General features: G+C 46.8%; 1 long non-coding RNA gene across 5 annotated transcripts in view; it reads right to left on the bottom strand.

The window, feature by feature from the left end:
- Positions 1-224: 224 nt before the first annotated feature.
- Positions 225-12,437, bottom strand: part of LOC307205857 — a 135,341-nt gene continuing 123,128 nt past the window's right edge. For 2 of the 5 annotated variants that reach the window (XR_013834123.1, XR_013834124.1), the window contains exons 2-3: positions 2,902-3,020; positions 225-484 (exon numbers count right to left, since the gene is read on the bottom strand). This is a non-coding gene — a long non-coding RNA (uncharacterized lncRNA). Of the gene's footprint in view, positions 485-2,901; positions 3,021-4,043; positions 4,091-5,282; positions 5,355-8,092; positions 8,315-12,437 lie in introns of those variants that run through there. The other 3 variants (XR_013834125.1, XR_013834126.1, XR_013834127.1) reach the window with 3 other exon arrangements.

Raw genomic sequence — 12,437 nt, 5'->3', positions numbered from 1 at the left:
AGATATGTATTTTAATAAAGTTGTGGCCAAAATTATGCCAAAAACCTTAAACAAAAATTTATGTGTGAGTTGTGAGTTATTTGAGGGGTGGCTTGGGGACCTTGACACGCAAAAGCTTATACCCAGAACAAACTTTGCTGTTGTTCTTGCTGCTGCTGCTGTTGTTGTGACTCAGCCTGAAAGCTGCAAGTGAGAATATGAAATGAAAACTCTGTAGAACCATATCACTTTAATTGTGAAGCTGATAAGTTAGATTTATTGGACGGGGTGGGGGACAGTGGCATGAAAGAACCCATACAATAAGCAAGTTCAGAAAGGGAAAGAATACACCGCGGTGTAAATGAGCAAAATATTAATGACTGGTTAAAGGTACACTGGGAAAAGCAGAGCTTCTTTCGAAATGGGCAGCATCGTAACTGTTTCAGGCCTGAAGAATGTCCAGAGATCTATCAATGGGTGGCAAGCTTCTATTATTCAGGGTCGCCTGGATAGAAAGGAAGCAAAAAGGTACAAATCTAAGAGAGAGAGCATCAAAACAGAAAGGAACATTGGGCAGTGAGGTGAAGGCGGAGTGGCTGAGATGTTGAGAGAGAGATCCTTGATCCAATCAAATTGGACTTGTCTGGAAGGGGAATCTCTGCATTTCTGACACCTGGGCCCATACACTCAACAGCCGTTACTCCAATATGTGCAATATGTGCACTTCACGTACCATCCCCCCCCCTTCCTCTGGGGATCATGTTCCCATTCAAAAAAGGGACAAGCTCATCCTTATCTCAGTAAGAAAGCTGTCAGCACAACATTTCAGGCAATGGACCAAGAAGGGTGGAACCAGGGAGCCCTCCAGATACCTGCGTGGGGGTGCTGTTGTGGACTACTGTACTACCACATGTCATAATAATAATAATAATAATAATAATAATAATAATAATAATAATACCCTGCCCATCTGGCTTAGTTTCCCCAGCCACTCTGCATGGCTTCCAACCGAATATTAAAAACAATAAAGAGTCAGACATTAAAAACTTCCCTAAACAGGGCCGCCTTCAGTTGTCTTTTAAAAGTAAAATAGTTTATTGCCTTGACATCTGCTGGGAGGGCGTTCCACAGGGCCAGCACCACTACCGAGAAGGCCCTCTGCCTGGTTCCCTGTAACTTGGCTTCTCACAGCGAGGGAACCGCCAGAAGGCCCTCAGAGCTGGACCTCAGTGTCCGGGCTGGATGATGGGGGTGGAGATGCTCCTTCAGGTATATTGGGCTGAGGCCGTTTAGGGCTTTAAAGGTCAGCACCAACACTTTGAATTGTGCTCAGAAACATACTGGGAGTCATGAACTGGCAGGGCACCAGGGAAGGGGAATGCGATCCCAGCGAGGGATGTAGCTATGATTGGTATAAAAAGGTAAAGGTAAAGGTACCCCTGCCCGTACAGGCCAGTCTTGACAGACTCTGGGGTTGTGCGCCCATCTCACTTAAGAGGCCAGGGGCCAGCGCTGTCCGGAGACACTTCCGGGTCACGTGGCCAGTGTGACATCGCTGCTCTGGCCAGAGCCAGAGCCAGAGCCGCACACGGAAACGCCGTTTACCTTCCCGCTGGTAAGCAGTCCCTATTTATCTACTTGCACCCGGAGGTGCTTTCGAACTGCTAGGTTGGCAGGCGCTGGGACCGAGCAGCGGGAGCGCACCCCGCCGCAGGGATTCGAACCGCCGACCTTTCGATAGGCAAGCCCTAGGCGCTGAGGCTTTCAACCCACAGCGCCACCTGCGTCCCGTTATGATTGGTATACACTGGGACCAATTGAAGATGGGGAAGGGGAGGTTGGGGGCGGGAGGCACTCAAGGGACTTCAGAAGATGCTGAAAGGGCAGCCACCAGTTCATGGGAACCAGGGAAAGTCGACACATCATCAGAACCAAAGGTGGCCCCAGGTGATGGCCTGGGATTCAGACTTGGATGCTGAACCTGAGGGATCCCAGCCTGCACAGGGTTCCCCGCCTCCAGAACCAGCTGAGCTGGGGCTGGGGCATGAGCCCGAAGGGTCCTTACCTGTGCTGGATCCTCAGGTGCAGGCACCAGCTGAGTCTGCTCTGGCTCCTGAGGTGATGGAGGACCCATTGCCTGCAGGTGCTCCACTCTCAGCCCCGTCAGGGGAAGCTGAGGTTGCCTCTGGGTCCGGTAACCGTCCAGCCTCTCCTGAGCTGCAGAGGCTCAGGGCAGAGAGGCGGAGGGAACTAAGTTCTCGCAGAAGGAGTGCTCGCCTCCAGGCCAGGAGAGGCGAGTCACCTGACCATTGGGGCCACCCTATGCCTCGGGGCAGATAAAAGCTGGCCAGCCCCAGTCCCAAGTTGAGGGAGCAACATTGTTGGATGCTAGTTCCTGCCTGAACCCTGTCCTGCTTTCCTGCCTGAGCTCCTGACCCACCCTGGCTCCCTGCTTGCAAGCCTGTTCCTGACTTCACCCGACTCCCTGCCCTGCACCCAGCTTCAGCTGCTATGGATTGCCTCCACGTTGCATCTCTGACCACAGAATGGACTTGGACCTCGCCTTTTGGGTAACCCATGGGACCAGCACACCCCATCTGCGTGAACACGGTGGGCTCTCAGGCATTGGGAACACTTTCAGAGGTAGGTGCGAGAACACAGCCCAGTTGACTGGTTGACCAAATCATGGGACTCCTTGGGTTTGAGAGAAGGTGTGTTTGAGAGCAGTCTGCTTTGGGACCTCCACTGGCCTGTGATTTGGGGGCTGATCCTAGGATCCCAACCTTGGCTCTTCTGCAGAGGAGGGAACCTGACCTTATGGTTTGACTTTGAACCTTTCTTATTAGAGTGGACCTGAACCTTTATTTGAACATCTCACTGTCTAGCATCGCCATTGGGACTGAGGGCACTATGAGGACTTACGCATTGTTATGCCAGGGTTGAGCAAGTCGAGCATAAAGTTTATAGAATGCACATCATGTGGAGAGAAATAGGCTATGTGTATGGGGACGTTGATCTTCCCTGAAAAGGAAGCCATGAACCTGAAATAATGTGGGGTAGAACACATTATGTTAAAATTTAAGCAGGCAAATGCTGGTGTCTTTAAAGGCCCTCTTTAAATTATGTTCTTAATAGTACAGTTAAAGGCATTGTGGGGAAATACTTTTGAAAGCATTAAAATTGGATAGATTAAATTATAATATACAGCTGCCAGAAATTTCACTTTTGTATACAGATAGGTAGCCGTGTTGGTCTGCCATAGTCAAAACAAAATAAAAAAATTCCTTCCAGTAGCACCTTAAAGACCAACTAAGTTAGTTCTGTGTATCTGAAGAAGTGTGCATGCACACGAAAGCTCATACCAAGAACTAACTTAGTTGGTCTTTAAGGTGCTACTGGAAGGAATTTTTTTATTTTGTTTTCACTTTTGTATAGATACCCCATTTTCACTTGCCTTCTGCAACGTTGAGAAGAGAGGCCATTGCAAACATTTAAGGGGAGGGGGAAAACAGAAGTGGGGATCTCATTGGGGCTCCATCCATCATCTTCCCACCTGCTCCCCGCCCCCCCCCCGCCCCCGCAGGGAGAAAGAGGACTCCGTTCCTCACCCACAGGTAGTACAACAAGGCAAAAATACTAGGTACTGAGTATGTACTAAGTTGAATAGGATCCAAAAGGCAACAGTCTGATTGGTCCTAGAACAATAGGATTCAGAATGCAGCAGTCTGATTGGTCCACAGGAGCCACCCAATCCAGCTCCAGGTGGAAGGGAATCTGCAACCTGATTGGCCTACAGGAGAATCCCAGAATTAGCCAATTGCGTGGGCCCATTGTGTAAATAATGTATATAAGGCAGACGTTCTGGGGGAACTTCCATTCCTCCTCACCACTACAAGCTAAATAAAGAGCATGAAATCCACTCTCGACTCCGAGTATATTTCACAAAGGATGTGTGAACTACCTTTCATGAGCTGGACAGAGGGGGAAACAATGAGGCAGTGACCCTAGGTGCACAATTTTGAGGGGGCACAACCATGCAGGTGGGCAAGGGGTGAGTGAGAGACCTTTGCAGTGAGACCAGCAGGGATGTCTGAAGAGTCTCATTCCAAATTCTGAGACATAGATCTAGGAAAGCCAACACAAAGTGTGAGAATATGAAGGTACATGGGTTGACCTGATAGGTTTCCTGGGGCCATTTTTTTATTTTTTTGCCTCAGATGACAGACACCTTCCTCACCACCCATTTTTACTTTTGCTTGCAATAAAATGAAGGCACGCAATCACAGTAAAAAGGGGCATTCGTGGTGACGTGTGTCACCTGTCAGATCGCTGCAGCTCAATCGTTCTGGCACTAGTGGTGGTGGCAAGTGTTGTGGTTCAACACTGAGCTACTTATTATTTGAACAAAAAATATTTACCTTTGAGGGGGAAGGGTAGGCCTCTGTAATCAACTTTAAAATCTAATTTCTTTGGTTTTGGACAAAATCTGTGAATCACACATCTCCATCTTGACTGTGAAAATGCCTAAGGTAAAGGGTAAAGGGACCCCTGATCATTAGGTCCAGTCAGAGACGACTCTGGAGTTGCGGCGCTCATCTCGCTTTATTGGCCGAGGGAGCCGGCATACAGCTTCCGGGTCATGTGGCCAGCAGGACTAAGCCACTTCTGGTGAAGCAGAGCAGCACACGGAAATGCCGTTTACCTTCCTGCCGGAGCGGTACCTATTTATCTACAATGGTAACCTTGGGTTACAGGTGCTTCAGGTTACAGACGCTTCAGGATACAGACTCCGCTAACCCAGAAATAGTACCTCGGGTCAAGAACTTTGCTTCAGGATGTGAACAGAAATTGCGCAGCGGCAGCAGCAGGAGGCCCCATTAGCTAAAGTGGTGCCTCAGGTTAAGAACAGTTTTAGGTTAATAACGGACCTCCAGAACGAATTAAGTTCTCAACCCGAGGTACCACTGTACTTGCACTTTGACATGCTTTCAAACTGCAAGGTTGGCAGGAGCAGGGACTGAGCAATGAGAGCTCACCCCGTCACGGGGATTCGAACCCCCAACTTTCTGATAGGCAAGCCCTAGGCTCTGTGGTTTAGACCACAGTGCCACCTGCGTCCCTTGTGAAAATGTCTATTTCAGCTAATTACCCACAGAAACTCAAGATGCTAACAGTCTCAAGCAGCCCAACAATCCCAATTTAAAACAAGTCCAAACTATTAACATTTGAAAGCAAAAGCAGGACAACACATTCCAAAGAGAGACATTCTTCCCCCAAGAGATTCAGTTAAAAAGGGTTCATACCACCAGCAGCCGAAGAAGCCGAATATGCGAAGCTGGAGGCAAAGACTGCCGACAGACGCTGTTGGAACAGAGCTGTGGATGACATCCTTTTATAGTCTTCAATTCACAAGGTCAGAGTCCTGAGGTAGCCCTAAAGATCTAATTGTTATATGCAGTCCCTGGATATTTACAACCCTGTTTTTGACCATTAGCCATATGGGAGTTCCCTCAACCACATGCCAAAGTGATTCCTTTCATCTGATGTTATGCCGCCTCATTCGGAAAGACTTTGTTCTTGTTAATTGCTGTGTGAAATAATTTTCACATACACCCCACCCCCAGATGAGTGCTTTGGAGGCTTAATTTAAAAATAATGAGCCAATGATGGCTACAATCCTTACACAGAGAAATGTCTGGCGGCTGCAAAAATGGGAAGCTACCTGCTGCACTGTTTGTACTTTCTCGGGGCCTCCTGAGCGGCATTGACACCACTGCCAGTAGCTCTTGGAGGAGGAAGGATGTTTTAGTCATGTGCAGTTATGCTAGGCTTGAGATGGACGCAGCATTTTAGAAGCTCTCAGTTACTGCTAATTCATTTGTGGTGGTATTCACAGGGGTCAGCAACCTAAGGCCTATGGGCCACAAGTGACCCACAGGGGTCGTTTAGCCGGCCCACGAGCTGCCCCCAAACCAAAACGGCCAGATTAAATTATAGATTAAATTATAATATACAGCTGCCAGAAATTTCACTTTTGTATACAGATAGGTAGCCGTGTTGGTCTGCCATAGTCAAAACAAAATAAAAAAATTCCTTCCAGTAGCACCTTAAAGACCAACTAAGTTAGTTCTGTGTATCTGAAGAAGTGTGCATGCACACGAAAGCTCATACCAAGAACTAACTTAGTTGGTCTTTAAGGTGCTACTGGAAGGAATTTTTTTATTTTGTTTTCACTTTTGTATAGATACCCCATTTTCACTTGCCTTCTGCAACGTTGAGAAGAGAGGCCATTGCAAACATTTAAGGGGAGGGGGAAAACAGAAGTGGGGATCTCATTGGGGCTCCATCCATCATCTTCCCACCTGCTCCCCGCCCCCCCGCCCCCGCAGGGAGAAAGAGGACTCCGTTCCTCACCCACAGGTAGTACAACAAGGCAAAAATACTAGGTACTGAGTATGTACTAAGTTGAATAGGATCCAAAAGGCAACAGTCTGATTGGTCCTAGAACAATAGGATTCAGAATGCAGCAGTCTGATTGGTCCACAGGAGCCACCCAATCCAGCTCCAGGTGGAAGGGAATCTGCAACCTGATTGGCCTACAGGAGAATCCCAGAATTAGCCAATCGCGTGGGCCCATTGTGTAAATAATGTATATAAGGCAGACGTTCTGGGGGAACTTCCATTCCTCCTCACCACTACAAGCTAAATAAAGAGCATGAAATCCACTCTCGACTCCGAGTATATTTCACAAAGGATGTGTGAACTACCTTTCATGAGCTGGACAGAGGGGGAAACAATGAGGCAGTGACCCTAGGTGCACAATTTTGAGGGGGCACAACCATGCAGGTGGGTAAGGGGTGAGTGAGAGACCTTTGCAGTGAGACCAGCAGGGATGTCTGAAGAGTCTCATTCCAAATTCTATCTGAGACATAGATCTAGGAAAGCCAACACAAAGTGTGAGAATATGAAGGTACATGGGTTGACCTGATAGGTTTCCTGGGGCCATTTTTTTATTTTTTTGCCTCAGATGACAGACACCTTCCTCACCACCCATTTTTACTTTTGCTTGCAATAAAATGAAGGCACGCAATCACAGTAAAAAGGGGCATTCGTGGTGACGTGTGTCACCTGTCAGATCGCTGCAGCTCAGTCGTTCTGGCACTGGTGGTGGTGGCAAGTGTTGTGGTTCAACACTGAGCTACTTATTATTTGAACAAAAAATATTTACCTTTGAGGGGAAAGGGTAGGCCTCTGTAATCAACTTTAAAATCTAATTTCTTTGGTTTTGGACAAAATCTGTGAATCACACATCTCCATCTTGACTGTGAAAATGCCTAAGGTAAAGGGTAAAGGGACCTCTGATCATTAGGTCCAGTCACAGACGACTCTGGAGTTGCGGCGCTCATCTCGCTTTATTGGCCGAGGGAGCCGGCATACAGCTTCCGGGTCATGTGGCCAGCAGGACTAAGCCACTTCTGGTGAAGCAGAGCAGCACACGGAAATGCCGTTTACCTTCCTGCCGGAGCGGTACCTATTTATCTACAATGGTAACCTTGGGTTACAGGTGCTTCAGGTTACAGACGCTTCAGGATACAGACTCCGCTAACCCAGAAATAGTACCTCGGGTCAAGAACTTTGCTTCAGGATGTGAACAGAAATTGCGCAGCGGCAGCAGCAGGAGGCCCCATTAGCTAAAGTGGTGCCTCAGGTTAAGAACAGTTTTAGGTTAATAACGGACCTCCAGAACGAATTAAGTTCTCAACCCGAGGTACCACTGTACTTGCACTTTGACATGCTTTCAAACTGCAAGGTTGGCAGGAGCAGGGACTGAGCAATGAGAGCTCACCCCGTCACGAGGATTCGAACCCCCAACTTTCTGATAGGCAAGCCCTAGGCTCTGTGGTTTAGACCACAGTGCCACCTGCGTCCCTTGTGAAAATGTCTATTTCAGCTAATTACCCACAGAAACTCAAGATGCTAACAGTCTCAAGCAGCCCAACAATCCCAATTTAAAACAAGTCCAAACTATTAACATTTGAAAGCAAAAGCAGGACAACACATTCCAAAGAGAGACATTCTTCCCCCAAGAGATTCAGTTAAAAAGGGTTCATACCACCAGCAGCCGAAGAAGCCGAATCTGCGAAGCTGGAGGCAAAGGTTGCCGACAGACGCTGTTGGAACAGAGCTGTGGATGACATCCATTTATAGTCTTCAATTCACAAGGTCAGAGTCCTGAGGCAGCCCTAAAGATCTAATTGTTATATGCAGTCCCTGGATATTTACAACCCTGTTTTTGACCATTAGCCATATGGGAGTTCCCTCAACCACATGCCAAAGTGATTCCTTTCATCTGATGTTATGCCGCCTCATTCGGAAAGACTTTGTTCTTGTTAATTGCTGTGTGAAATAATTTTCACATACACCCCACCCCCAGATGAGTGCTTTGGAGGCTTAATTTAAAAATAATGAGCCAATGATGGCTACAATCCTTACACAGAGAAATGTCTGGCGGCTGCAAAAATGGGAAGCTACCTGCTGCACTGTTTGTACTTTCTCGGGGCCTCCTGAGCGGCATTGACACCACTGCCAGTAGCTCTTGGAGGAGGAAGGATGTTTTAGTCATGTGCAGTTATGCTAGGCTTGAGATGGACGCAGCATTTTAGAAGCTCTCAGTTACTGCTAATTCATTTGTGGTGGTATTCACAGGGGTCAGCAACCTAAGGCCTATGGGCCACAAGTGACCCACAGGGGTCGTTTAGCCTTCCCACGAGCTGCCCCCAAACCAAAACGGCCACTCGGCGAGTCTCTGTGCGCTATGCTAAAGCAGTGTGGTGCGGTGCGGCGCGGTGTGGTGCGGTGCGGGTATTTGCTTCTGCGGTGCCGGAAATGGCATCTGTGTAAATGCCAGAAATTGTGTCTGTGCAGACACAGACACCGGAAATCGTGGGTGCCTTCAGATGTCTTCTAAAAGTCTGAAAGTTGTTTATTTCCTTGGCATATGATGGGAGGGCATTCCACAGGGCAGGCACCACCACCGAAAAGGCCCTCTGCCTTGTTCCCTGTAATTTTGCCTCTTGCAGGGAGGGAACCACCAGAGCTGGACCTAAGTGTCCGGACTTAACAATGAGGGTGGAGATGCTCCTTCAGGTATACTGGACAGAGGCCATTTAAGGCTTTAAAGGTCAGCACCTACACTTTGAATTGTTATTGGAAACATACTGGGAGCCAATGTAGGTCTTTTAGGACCAGTGTTATGTGTTCTCGGCGGCTGCTCCCACTCACCAGTCTAGCTGCCGCATTCTGGATTAATTGCAGTTTCCGGGTCACCTTCAAAGCTAGCCCCATGTAGAGCGCATTGCAGTAGTCCAAGCGGAAGATAACCAGAGCATGCACTACTCTTGCGACACACTTCAAATAACTGCATTTACTAAATCTTTAGCCAATAAGGGGGATTATTGGCATTCTTGAACTACTCTTGAATCCTTAATTGTTCCTATATCTCTGATTTCAAAAGGCTTGGTATCCAGTATTTACAAATTACTAATAAGCCAGGCAGCTGGCTCTCCACCAAGTCTTAGGATAGCCTGGGAGGGTGACCTTAAATATCAAACTGAAGAATGTAAGTTGGATAAATGGGATCAGATTTTGGTAAATGCTTCTTTAAAAACTGTATCTTCTCAAAATCCACTTTAAAAATCATACTTAGGTGGTATTTGCTTCCAGTATGCCTTTCCAAAATCAATACAAATATTTCTCCACTTTGATTGTAGGACTTTAAGACTATAGGAACTTGTATGCACATATAATGGGAATGTGAGGTTTTATATAATTTTTGAATAAAGGTTTTTACCATTATCTTTCAAAACACGGATCAACCATTAACACCAGATCCAGCCTTGACCTTGCTTTCAATAGAAAGCAATACAAATCCCAGAATAAGTCTCTGGTCTTTTTATTATTAGCGGCAAGAACAATGTCAATAGCCAGTCAATGGAAATTTGCTTAACTCCATTGACTGATTATTGGTTTCGTAGAATCTGGGATATCTCACACAGAGAGAACTAGAAAGGTAGCCAGGAAAACTCTAAATCAAATTATTTTTTACGCTATCCGGTTTAAATTTTTTATGTAAGTCAATGCAACAAAGATGGAACACAGAGCCCCCAGTGGTTCAATTAAGTCTGTGGAAAGGATATATTTTAGAAGATTAGGATAAAGTGATTTCTTGAAGCCTTGTGTTGTGCTGGCCCATTTAGTCTAGGGTTACCAAACATCCCCATTTCCCGGGGACAGTCCCTGGATTTGTGAATAAGTCCCCGGACAAATTCCATCCCTGGAATGTCCCCGGATTTCATCTAATGTCCCCAGGACAGTTGGCTGGCTTCAGGAACTGCTCAGAAGTCCCCATATGTTGGTGGTGCAGGGGCTCTAAGATGCAGCTTCCGGGCTGCTTCCCTGACCCCAGCAACTAATGGGATCCCTCAGCTGGGAAGGGAGGCTTCCCATTGCCTAATTAAGAGATCCTTGCCCCCTCCTGCTTACACGCAAGCTCTGAAAGGCAGTGTGAAGCCTCCCTTCTCATCTGAGGGATCCCCGCCCCCTCCTGCTTGCACACAAGTAGGAATGGGATTGGGTCTGCTCCGATGGGAAGGGTGGCATCGCGCTGCCCGAGCCTCACCATCACCGCCACTCTCGGCCCTCCTTCTCCGCCTTCCATGCCTGACCTACCAAGCACCGCTTCCCCACCACCACCAAAGAACCAACAACTCGGGCTGCCCAGGCTCATGGAGAAAGGAGATAGAAGCCTCGGAGGAAGGGGAAACGTGGTGGTTGAGGTCAGGGCAGCGGCCGCCTCTCTGCCACCACCATCGCTGCAGCATCAACATCCCGAACGTGTAGTATTTATTTATTTAAAGTGTCCCGGATTCATTGAAAGAAATCTGGTAACCTTAGTCCAGTATCCTGTTCTCACAACCAGATGCCTGCACAAAATCTGCAAGCACAACAAGGGTCTCTCCTCCTGCAGTTTCCAGAAACTGATATTCAGAAGCGTTGCTGCCTTCGACCAAATGGCGTTCCTTTTTAATTACAGTCAACAAGACTGCTGGATTGAGGTTTCAGTAATACCCATCCTTTAATGCTTAATGAATCGACTAGTTGGGTAGGTGCCAAAAGGATCAAAGGAAACATTCACAATTCTTTGTCTGGTAACTGTAATGAATAATAATGAGGAACTATAGCGTGTGCCCTGGAGCGAAATGTGTGAAAGATTATCTTTGCAATACTCCGAGAGGCAGGCGACACGTAGAAAGTACAAACAGTACAGCAAAGGCAAAAGGCAACTGTTCCATTTGGCAATTGCTGCTCCACTACAACCGTAGCCAGCACCACCTTATTAGTGTTATTTTATTACACCTCCAAAGTATTAATCAAGGGGAGGCAGAAATCATGCCACACCGCAATTAACAGGAACAGGGAGTCTTCCCAAATGACACAGCAGCAAATGAAAGGAGTCGTCTTGAGATGGTGGTTGATGGGACTCCCAAAGAGCCAAAGGTCACAGACATGATCGCAAGTATACAGGGATTTTTAAAAAATATTTTTGATTGGTTTTTACAATAACAGATTGATTAAAAATAATAAAAAGAAGGGGGAAACTTTTACCATATCCATATATGAGATTCTCTGGCTCTTGTGACTTCCCCTCATCGCCTTTCTAAAGCTACATATACTATGTTTCCACAGTTTCCATCTCTCGGAATTATCCATATTTTTCGTTTCTTTACAAGTTATTTTTAGAGTCCAGCTAACGTTTCTGTTTGTTTACAATGGTCTCCTAAGTAAGTTCTACATTTTCCCCATCCTTTTTTAAAGTTGTTATCTTCTGGAATCCTGAGTCTCCCAGACAGTTTTGCCATTTCAGCGTAGTCCAGCAGTTTGGCTTGCCATTCTTCCTTGGTCAGAACTGTTGGTTCTTTCCATCTTTGGGCTAGTAGCATCCTTGCAGCCATTGTCGCACACATAAACAGTCTTTTCTGGTCTTTTGGGATATTGGAACCTGTAATTCCTAATAGAAATGCTTCTAGCTTTTTGACAAATGTTATTTTAAACATTTTTTTCAATTCATTGTATATAAATTCCCCAAAAGACTTTATATTGCATGACCACCACATATGATAAAAGGTACCCTCATTTTCTTTGCACTTCCAAGAAATATTGGAGCTTCTTCTATACTGTAATGGTTATAAGGGGTTGCTTGTGCGTAAGTTACTGTTGCTGCTGGCTAGGTTGCCTGGTTAACCTTGTCTCGGCTGACAGCCCTTCACTCCGTGGCTGTTCTGTCGCTCGCAGAATCCGTCAGTGGGCGTTTCTTGAAGCTCTTCTAGCATAGAAGTTGTTTGACGCCAAGTCTCCTCCTACTCTCCCTGCGCGGAAATCTTCTGCGCAGGGAAGGAGTG

Source organism: Podarcis cretensis (assembly GCF_951804945.1).
Source record: "Podarcis cretensis genome assembly, chromosome: 16".
Taxonomy (NCBI): domain Eukaryota; kingdom Metazoa; phylum Chordata; class Lepidosauria; order Squamata; family Lacertidae; genus Podarcis; species Podarcis cretensis.
This window is presented reverse-complemented; position numbering and strand designations above follow the sequence as displayed.